General features: G+C 44.1%; 1 protein-coding gene across 10 annotated transcripts in view; it reads right to left on the reverse strand.

Annotated features, from left to right (window-relative positions):
- FOXP1 (forkhead box P1) overlaps positions 1–11,513 on the reverse strand; it is a 391,142-nt gene that overhangs the window by 175,344 nt on the left and 204,285 nt on the right. Inside the window, exon 1 of one of the 10 annotated variants that reach the window (XM_037384998.1) lies at positions 3,596–3,718. The exons of 7 other annotated variants lie outside the window; for them this stretch is intronic. The gene's annotated coding sequence lies outside the window, so the exon portion shown is untranslated. Of the gene's footprint in view, positions 1–1,934; positions 2,186–2,247; positions 2,475–3,595; positions 3,719–11,513 lie in introns of those variants that run through there. 2 more of the 10 variants (XM_037384996.1, XM_037384997.1) reach the window with 2 other exon arrangements.

Below are 11,513 nucleotides of genomic sequence, written 5' to 3' on the forward strand. Positions count from 1 at the left end.
AAAACGCATTGGGATTTGCTATATGATCTTACATCGCTGAGCAAGGCTGTATACTTGCTGTTATGCAAGCACCATCTTCCAATAGCGAATTTTCATAATTATAACAGAAAGGCGTAAATTTTCTAATGCATGGCAGTTCAAAAAGTAATCAAGAGAATGAGCCTGAGGGCTATTTTAATGTATGCAAAGCTAGTGACCCACAGTAAATGGGAGGTAGGCTTCAATGAATGCAAAGTAATGCACACATACTAAAGACCTGGTCTGATGAGGGACGGCTAAAATTAACACCCAATTAATTTCCGAATTGACAAACAAATGAAACCCATAAATCTACTTTCTCATTAATTTTCCTGTGGTATAATTTAAAGCAGTAATATGAGGGCAAAAACTGAGCATTATCCATCATAAATATCAAAAAAGATAGCACTGTAACACCATAAATTATGCATATTACCTGTTGTTAAAAATGATTAATGTATTATCAACTTTATCGTGCACTGTATATGTCTAGACGTATCTAAAAACTGAAATTTCATTTAGTGCTAAGGAAATAAAGGGTCCAGAAGAAATGGGATTATCCGCAGTGCATCCTTGGCTTTGGCTCCTGCCATGGGTGCAGCCCTGGCGCTCTCCTCACGGTTGGACTCATCCCAAGCCTTGGGTCGCTGGAGGTTGAGCGCATCGCAGAGGTGATGTGCCGAGCCTCCCCGGGGAAGGGAAACAAATCACGCTGCTTTCGGAGCATCCCCACAAGCCGATCTGCAACCCCGGCTCCTGGCTCACACGGGACTGCTCCCCTGCCCTAGCCTGCCCTCCCCACACTGGGGAAGAGCTACTTGGTGATGCTGAGTTGCGGGGAGGTGAGGGGCGGGAGGTCAGTAAAAAAGGAACAAGAAGGAAGAAAACATGAAGCTGTAACTAAATTCAGTGAGTGAAAAGCCAGTGCTTTCCAAAAGTGCTTGAGCACCTCATCTTGGCCAACAGGAGAAGGACGCGGGTTGCTTTAACTCCTCCCTGTGGGTCATGCCAGTGACAGGCTGAACTTCCACCAGCCTGAACCTCTTCCAGGGTTTACGTTCACTTGCCAGCCTCAAGTCTTCTGAACAGCAGCTTCACCTACTCCTTTCTAGGTGCAGGCTGCCACAACTTTTTATTTATTTAACTGTATACAACGACACAACCTCTCTCACTGTTTGCATGCGTGGCTTGTGCTGCCTGCATTACTTCTTCCAGCAGCAGCATGTACCGTTAGGGCCACGGGACCCTGAAATCATTTGGAGGTAGCTCAGTGAAAGGCTGACTGATGCTCTGCAGGAGCTGAAATTTAAGACAGCTGTGAAGAGGAGAAGGGGAGTCAGGAGCCTAATCCCACTCGTGCCACACTGACTTATTGTGAAATCACGGTCAAATAACTTAACTTCTTAGAGAATCAGTCACTGCAGTTACCCCTAAGGAAATCTCTTCTGCTGAGGGTGTTGCTGACCACAAACAGTAAGAACAGAGAACAAGCAAATCCAAGAAAAATTAATTGAAACAGACATTGACAAACATGCCATTTGCTTTGTTCAAAAGAGCTACAGCTGGTCCCTATGACAAGCCAGAGCACCAAAACACACCAAGCTGTGAAGACAACAGGTCTCACTCCTTTCCTCACCCAAAGGGAGTTACACAGAGATGACGGACAACTCAACCTTGCCCCAACTAGCTTTTTGCATCCTCCCTTCATTTTACATGTGCACACAAAAGTTACTCCCAGTCTCACCTTGGATAAACAAACCCCCTTTGCAAAGCCAGCTCTAGCTCAATCTATGCCTCTCAGCTTGACAGCTATTAGAATCCATATTCAGCACGAAGCTCATACCATAGCTGCATAAAAGCTCTAGAGCTGGGCCACTTCCAAGTGACTGGCAAAAATGATGTAATCATTTACATACCATCATCGGCAGAGTGAGGTTCCTTCCTCTCTCTTGGGGAGAGCTGTCTTTCAGCCGTGAGCTTGACAGAAATCATCCTTACCATCACTGGGATCATCGTTTGTTTGGAAGGAAAGGAATGGCGAGCGGCAAAAAAAACCCCAAACCAAACAAAAACCCCACAGTTCACTGTACCATACAACTCCGCGACTGCTACCGTACGGACAGCAGCACCACCTGCACTACAGGAAAAACTCCAGAAGGAAAGACACTTCACTGCAGCGTGGTGAGGGGCTGCAGAGCTGCCTCGGTGCCGCTCCCAGGAGGTACCCACCTGCTCATCCCAGCCGGGCACAGCAGCGTGCAGGGCTCCCTGCGGTTTCGTGTAAAACAGGAACAGAAACTGCAGAACTATTCTCACAGCCCAGGACTGACTTGTTTGTATGCACACTGCTCTGAGCTTGCAACATAAACTCTTGCACTCCGCCTCACAGAAAAACAGGCAACTATTCAACCAAATAAAAAGGCCAAAGTTGCATTTAGTAAATACAGTTAGTTTATGCCAGGCAGCAGCAGCAGCACTGCTACCATAAGATGGTATCAAACCTCGCAAGCCCAAGTGCTGGCTGTAGATGAATGAGACTCCCACCCTCCATGCCTATCTCCATTGAAGTGTTTCTGAACCAGCCTCCAGAAGTCAAAACCCACCTCAAAGCCAGCTGCAACTCTGTTAATACTTCTGCACAATACAATTTGCACTTCACTATTTTCACTTAGTTTAAGGCAATGGAGGTTTGATTCATTGCAGTAACACGAGTCAATTAATGACCAGCTTGTCCACCTACACACCTCGTGCACCTCCCGCTTCCCCTCCAGCCCCGACACAGCTCTAGGATCCAAAACGAACAATATGTTTCGACCACTGGTGCGAGCTAGTGAATACAATATATGGCATTTTTATGCATGTTTTGTTGCTTGCTTTTCCCAGGGATGAAAAGGACAGTTATTTAATTTTATCCTTCAAAAGCTTTTTATAAATGTATAGTCAAGATATTTTAACACATTAACTCACATATAAAGGAACAGACGCCACCTTCATACAAAAAGAGTTAACATTCCTTCCCAAGGTCACTCTAAGAGGGTTTACTCCCTTTGTGTGTGAAGCCCTAACAATTTACTGTTAGTGCTAACAGGTCCTGCCTGGCATTTGAAATCCAAGCCCCATTCAGAAACAATAACAAACATTAATTTTGAAAACAAAGATGGTGTGAGTGAGTTTTTCTCACTCATTTGCAAAACAACCCAAAAGCGACAACTACCAGAATGGCTCTCTCTAATTAGGACACCCAGAAACCAAAGAGCAAACAGCCAGCATACAGAAATTAGCAGATGTAAATGCAGTTTTTCAGTTATAAAAAGAAGAAAAGCAGCTCTGTCATTTCGCTCACAGGAGCAACCGAGTGCAGTTTTAAATTCGGTATTTTCTCTCTATTCAAACAGCTCTGCTTCTAAAACAGATTTTCCTCAGATCTCCTCAGAAATAAAAGTGAAAGGTTTGCCTTTTCCAACTCCATCGAGGGCACATGCATCAATTAAAAGCTGACATGAGAAAAGAGAGAAACCAAAAAGCCCCCAACCAAATGCTGACACAGAATGCAAGGCTGTACTTGCAGCGTGATTACCTGGTTCATAGCCCTATATCTTTGTCCTAGACCTTCTAACTCCTTGTTTGCTCCATGCAGGATTTTCTAGCCATCAGCCATCTACCGCTGTGCTAGTCGTCTTGCAGGAGTGCTCTCTCCCTTCTGAAAAAAGCAAACAACTGGATAGATATCATTACACTAAGGAAATCTCTTGGAAAAACCAAACAACTTGCTAATCTTTCTAGCCCCTTCACCCAAGTTAAAGATAAGCAAAGCAAACCAAAGTGAGTTTCAGCCACATTCCAGGGACAAGTTCCCCTTTTTCTCCTTTATCAAAATCCCAGCATTTAAAGGTTTTTTTCCAGACCTTGCAGGATAAACTGCTGCTCACACCCGCAAACAAAGCAATATTTGTTTAATAACTGATTGCTGCCATGGGTACAGTAAACAAGGGGCCCAGCATTTGTGTTTATGAACAAACACATCATCTTGCAAGAGCAATTTAACATTAACCAGGTGGAATAATCAACAGATTTCATAGGTGACACTCGGGGCAGGACTAATGTAAACAGAGCAGGGAGGAGAAAGGGGCCACTCTTAGGGAATCAAGGTTGAGGCAAATGCATTACAGAGTAAACAGCTGGGAAGAACTCAAGACAAACAAATAGTCATTCTTCTGACATTTCGAGAAGCAGAAAGGTTGTACGTTACATACATCAGCTGCTGACCACCGTGAAATCAAACCAGTTGGGGACTAGGCCTTCTTGTTTACACAGTGCCATGTTTGCTTATAAACAACAATTTGCTGTTACCAACCTCGCATTACTCATTGCATAAACGAGCAGATCAAGTGAAATCCTGTTAACTCTTCTGTGGATTGAGGGTTTTTTCCTCCCCTTCAACAACAACAAACAAAAAGCCTTTGCAGTCTTGCTGTGCAACCTCAAGACAACAGGCAGCAGGGGAAAATACATGGCTGTGCATCTGTTCCGATAAAGGGTAAAGAAAGGAGTTGAAAACACTTGAAAAGTGTTTCACAAAACAAGATTTACCGGCCAAACCACTGATGGAAAAGATCTATTTGCATTTTTTAAAAAAATCAGCAACTGCGAAAAGTAGGATGCAAAATGTTCATTTCTCTCCTAGAACAAACAAGCAAGGCGACAGCTTTCTACACAACTTAATCTGCCCAGCATGACCACGTATGTGTGTAATTTTATACACACACATCCATACCCATGCCAGCTCCCTGCACGCAGCTCTGTGCAAGGCTGAAGCAGCAAGGCACAGTTCAGCCCTCTTTCTCCTCCTCTCGCCCACCCTCAACCCTCTTGCTTCTGCCTCCCATCACCACTCTCTGATCTCTGGGGATCTCCCCAGCTCCTGTTTGTTAACCCAAGGGGGGCCAGAAGCCGCTGAGGTCACCTTCTCACAACTGAGACCTCTGGCCCCCAGCCCTCCCCACCCTGATGTCCATCTCGTGGCCCCGAGACACTGTAACATTAGTCCTCACAGTGCTGGAGATGCTGAAGTCCCCTGGGTTTGCCATTTTCCAGAAAGCCTTTCCTTTCCCATCTCTCATCCCTGTAACGCTCAAGAAGTCGCCCATCGCAATGCTCCTTCAGGGAGGTTTCTGTAAATTCTCTGTCCTGAACACGGATTTTGGGAAAGATGCAACGTACAGAGAGAGAAGATGGATGGTCCTACTGGTACAGGTTAATCCAGGGCTCCGGGTTACATTCCTGCCCTGACACAATCCCTGCGTGTGACCTCCAGAAGGCTCCTCATCCCCCTCCTATGTAAAACAAGCCCTTTAATATGTTGTATTAGTCGGAAGGGGGTAGAGCATGTAGTTGGGGTCTATACCACAGGTCCTTTTTTCTCCCAGCTGCACTGTGGCCCCTACCTGGTTCACAGCTACCATTTGATGAGCACCAGCAGCACCACCAAACACTCAATAAAACCACCCCAGTTTCAAACACATGAAGCATCCAAGGTCACAGCTGGTCCAGGCACTAATCTCCCATCCCTTGCCATTTCATGTGCAAACAGTGTGATGGTCAGAATCCTCTGCCTTCATCATTTTTTTCACAAGTTCTAGAATATTTGGTGTTTCTTTCATAGCACAATCCTGGATGTCCATGGCTGGCCAAGAACCTCCGTTTTCGTTTTCAGAAAATATTTAGCCTTTTGTTGTAGTAAAAAAAAAAAAAAAAAAAAGGCTCAAACCCATGAAATCAGTACAACCTACTAATAAGACAGGTATTCAAATAAAACCCAAATGCAGCATTGTTCAGGCAACGGCGTATTTTTTAATACATCAGGTTGACAACATAATAGCGGGCAGGATGAAAGGTGCGACTCGAGGACGGGGCTGGCGTCCGCACACCAGGAAAACAGAAGTGCTGCCCCATTTCCTGTGCTTCAGCAGAGTATTTCTGATGTCTGGGGCTGCCGGGGACTTAACTCTGAATTAATGATTACACACAATACCCTCCTTTCTCCCCTCCCTGCAGGACAGCGAGGGCCAGCTTCACCGAACGACTGTGGGCAGGCAGGCACGGGTCACGGGGGATTTAGATATTTCACAGCAGCTTCAAAAATTCAGACACCGCAACCTGAAGGCTTCTGGAAACATCAAGCTTCACATAAAAGTCCTGATATTTCCCTACTTGAGAAAACTGCTCTCACCTCAGCCGTACTGCCTGTTTCACACTCCTTTTCCAGCACGTAAAATCACAGTTTATTCAGTACAAAGTAACTACAGTATGATAAAAACTATAAGCATATCATTCAAATGCTTTATTGGTCAAATAGATGGATGCTTTTATTAGTCCAACCTTTTTTGTAATGGAGTGCCACTGATGACCCAGTGTTAGCCTCATTCCCTGCTATTAATCACACTTCTAAGAGCTCATTTTGCTTTAAAATCTTAAGAAATTGCTATAATTTAAAGACATGGTGTCTACATAATGGGAAATGCTTCACAGATTGTATCATTCCATATAACACAGAATTTTTATGGCAATGCTGACCACGATACCAAGGTATTACAAAACTTGAATAAAGTATTTTATGAAGAAAATCTAAATGTAAACTTACTTTTGCATTTGTGGTTTGCCACATCCACAATGTTTTAATCGCAGCCTTTTGGGAGTTGCAGTTTTCAACTGCATGTGGCTTACATAGATTAAGACTACAAAAACACTTCCTGAACAAATATAAACAGAACAAAACAAAATTAAATGAAAATTAAATAAAATCAGAGGATGGACCATGAGACTAAGACTGTTCAAGCTGTATTTTAACGATTTTAATGCAAGGGATTTATCCTTTTTCTGTATTTCCTTTTTCTTTTCTGCACAGGGAAAACAGATGATGTTTACTGTGAAAAACTTTTATGACAAAGTGGAAGCATCTTTTGAATCTACCTACAGTGAGAATTAAATTAATATAATGATGGTCTTAACCCGTATTATTAAAAAGTACTTTGCAAAATGTTTTGACAATGTTGACTGCTGCAGGAGGGAAAACACATTTAAGACAATTTCAGCCAAATGCAAAAGCAGAAGCCTTCCATTTTTCAAATGTAAAGTAAAAAGCATCTTTAAACATCTTCTTATGAAAGAAAATGCAGTGCAATTATGTTATATGGCACACACAAAAGCCTGTTCTTTTCCTCAGTTCTCTAACAAGATATTAGTACCTCCTGGCCTTAGGAATACTATGTGTAAATCACATCATATTCAAAGTGTCTGAATTAATTATAATAGAAGCTGGAGAGAAATGTTAACTTTCCAGGTTGTTGCTAAGGATTAGCCCTTGTTTACAATTCCGTATTTATAGAACAAGAAAAATTTGTCAAATGAAGGGCAAAGAGGAAAGCAAGAACACAAATTTAGCTTTGATTTCAAAACAAATCAGATCTTGCAACCATTCCCTGAAAAGAAAACCACAGTTTTTAATGTGAAGATGCAAATGAGTCTCAGAATATAAAAATGTTTTATAATTCTGTGCATTCAACACTACTAGATGTTATTTAAAGAATTTATGTTAACATTTCCCATCCTCACACAGCAAGTCCAAGATGCTGCAAACAGCATCTATTTAAAATGGATCATGTTTCTATGGGGCACTGGGTAGCTGAGGGGGCTGAAGAAGACGGCAGCAGAGCGTGTGGCCCCCAGGCCCCAGATTCACAGGGGTTCACGGACAACTCCAAAGGGGTTCAAGACAGCGTGCTAGGAGGAACAAGCCCCTTGCCTTCAACAGGCTGAACGCCGGCTACATGGAGGTCTGCGTCTCCATCCAGAGAGCAAGTCGTGAATCTCAAAAGCATTGGAAAAGATACATTGGCTTCCCCAAATGCCGTGAGCCTGTGATGTGAACAAGCCATCTTTTAAGAAGGGCACTTGGAAGCCCAAGAAAGGCCCACCGTGCAAAGCGTGGTATTTCTGGAACGCGATGCAAGGATGGATGGCTCAAGGCTCAAAGTCCATGGGAAGGGTCCCAGTGAGCAGAGCGCCAAAGCTTTGCAGAGACTTGCAGGTCTCTGGCACCTTGGCAAAACTGGCCTGGGAAGTTTATGTTGCTCGCTATTCTAAGGATAAAGAAAGCACTTCGGCCTCCAGCACTTTCATTTCTTTTTGCAAACAAAGGCACGCCCCACTACAATTAAGTTGCAAAACCATTTTCATTAGGACTCCTTGTTTTCACACACTTAAAGCCTTCTAAGACCTGCAGTCCCTCTCATGCTCCCATTACTGTACAGAAAACTAAGGAAGGGCTCTTTAGTGGTTTCAGTTTATGAAGAAGCAAATGGAAAAATGCTTTTTTCCCATTAAAAAAAAAAAAATGTAACCACCAACTTCTGAGCAGAGTGACTTGCAAAAATGCTGAGCACCCACAACTGAAAGCATCTAACCCCCCTCAAGATTCAGGCCCACAACACAGTTAAGAAAAATGCACTTAGCTAAGCTTTTGTGGAAACCTCCAGCCTCCTTGCCTTGCCCTGTCCAAGGGCTATGGCTATCAGATTACAGCGAGGACAGCAACCATGCAGAAGAGAAACTGTCCATGTGCCTATGAACACTGGTGCGTAAGCTGACAGACACACACACACTATGAAAGTACCCAACATACCGGTTTAGCATCAGCCAGAACAGAGCAAGTGGGACAGAAGAGGTGCTTTCCTCCCCAGTTTTGTCTCGATGTTTTCTTTCCCAGAAACACCTCCAGTCTGGGTCCAGAGCAAGGATCCCACCCCATCACATTTCTGTGCAGGAGACATGTACGTACTGCACATGTTCCTCAACAGCCACATGCTCAACAGTGACACACATGGATCCCAAGCACCCAAAAATACAGTTGGTCCTCACCACACCGGCCCAATAGAGGGGGAAAAAAAAGTGTGAATTTTTTCCACCTCAAAATCTCATCCTGTGCCTGAGAAAACTCCCTAAAAAAGCTCTGTCGAAACCGATTTGTTTCTACTCACCAAAAAAAGCACATATGCCTACTTTTGAGTTAGGATGCAGGAAGCCAAGCTCTTAATCCCTCTGCTGCATTCACCCATGGCTGAAGAGCAATGCCCATCTCTGAGCCACCATCAGAGATGACTGGGAGAGGGAGAGGAGCCACTGGACACCAAACAAGCCTCTCCAGCTTGCCTCAGCCAACAACAGTGGGCAATCACGAGCACTCCCGGGGCTGCCCCTATCTTTTCCATGCATGATGCCAACGCCAACAGAGAACATCCCAACAGACACTGCTGTGGCCCCACCACCTCTCCAAAACAAGCTGTTTGGCCCTGGATTGGAAGGTCCATCACCGCCAAGCTCAGCAGAGGTTGCTTCATGCTTCGGGAAATGGCCTTTCCGGTGCTGAATCCCTAGCAGCATGTGGGGGCCATTTACAACCAGCGATGTGCGTTTAATGTTCAAAATCTGCACCAAAGACAGTATTTGAACATCTCCAGCCACACAGAGGTGCATGGTCACACAGATGTGCTGGCTCCCGAACGCTGTAGAGCTGAGGCATGGGGCTTCCTGCTCCACGGGCTTGTGAAAGAGCCGGATACACTCCATTTACCGTTTATTCAAGACAAGACTATTCAATGTCAGCATGTGCTTTAAGACGGTAATTTGCACCTTAAACTGGATTGTATGATACCGCAGATACTGTGTGATCTCTTCCTTTGGATTAAAACTGTTTGCACAAGTCAAAGCAGAAAAAAGAGAGTAACAAAACAGTGTATTTTGTTCTACACTGCAGCCACATATTTCAACTGCCTCAGCCGAATTCTTAGCGTAAACACAGCTTTAAAAGAAAATAGCTAGAATAAAGAGCTTCTGGAAAGTTCCTACTGATTATGCATGCAAAAATTCTGCTACTGCTTCCTCCCATCATCTGAAAAATAAACCAAACACCCAACTTCCACAACGATCTACTGTTTTTCTGAAACATGCTACAATACTATCTGAGGTCTGTGAGTTGTAATGAATGCATCTTGTTTTGTAAAATACACAGAGGAGCTCAATTAAATGAACAACTGTAAAGGAAATAGAGCTGATAAAGGAATTAATGTGGTGTGCCAGATCATAACGTAACATCTAGGATAACAGAACCATGTCAAACACGCAACCACTGAAGATTTAAAAAAAAAAAAAAAAAAAAAAAGAATTGAAAAAGTTAAAACCAAAAATATTTTAAGGCTGTAAAATGAAGATGTGCAAAACTTATTTTATGTAACTGGGAGGGGAGCATGGGCAGCAGCAAAGGGATCTGTGGTAGTTGTTGCTTCAAGACATATTAAATACACAGAAAGACAGGATGTTTTACGAACGATCACCTGCTCCGCTGCAGATCTCCTTCTATCTCACTGCCCAACCTGTATTTTTCCAAAGGCCAAGCTAACCCCATTCCCCAGCCACCAAAGCATGGCTGAAATGATTTCACCAGTCGGAGTTTGCATCTCGATCTCCTTTTTCTTTCCTTGTCGCTCGCCGGTGCCTCGGGCTGCCCACACACTGGAAGGGAGCCGCCAGCCCTGGTGCCTGCTCCGGCTGTCTGCGCACACGCCACCGGTGGGAGCACAGATTAGAGCTCAGCCGGAAGGGAGACATTTAGGGTTCTGCAAAACCTCGCACGTCGGCTTTTCTCCTTTCGCAGTTGGCGTGTGAACTTGTAACTCGGAAATTGCAAGTTCCCACCAATTTTTTGGCAACTTGAACGTAATTTTTAGGAAAACATAGTATGCGGCTTTTGGCACATGGAACTACACTCTTAAGACTTTTCAGACAAAATATGCAAAGGTGATGGTCTCACAAGCCTTTAAGGGCTTGCTGGATTAAATATGCATTTGGAAGACAAGAGTACAAAATTCTGACTCCCAACAGCAGTAATAAAAATCTGTGTTCAAGCAGCTCCACAGACACTTACTCATACAACAGGCATAATATCTGCATATGGAACAGCGAAGGCAACACGATATGCCCGTGGTTATATGCCATACAGCAAACTGGGCATCTAGAGATAATCTAAAACAGTCCTTCTCATTTGCTTTTGTCTCAAAAGGCAAGACTATAGGCACTTTTTGGCAGCCTTGAACATCAGTATACTCGGGGGAGAGGAGGGAGGAAAATACTTCAAATTACAGAGATGCTAATCTCCCACTTTTGATGCGTCTAGCCATTAGTCAAGTTGCTTCGGCAAAACATCTGGACTGAGCCATGGGCCTTGCAAACAGCGCGAGGAGCCCTTGGCTGGGCTGCAGCCTCACCACGTCAACACAACAAACACCCCTGCTTCCCCTGCTCCTGTGGCCATGACTGTGTGGGAGTCAGATGCACCTCTTCCTATCGCTCTGCCACTGGCAAAGGCTACTGGCATCCCCTCCTCCTCTTAGAGATTTGGATTTAGCACAGTATTTATTCCCTTCTTTATGTAAGACCTTTGG

Source organism: Falco rusticolus, chromosome 4 (genome assembly GCF_015220075.1).
Source record: "Falco rusticolus isolate bFalRus1 chromosome 4, bFalRus1.pri, whole genome shotgun sequence".
NCBI lineage: Eukaryota > Metazoa > Chordata > Aves > Falconiformes > Falconidae > Falco > Falco rusticolus.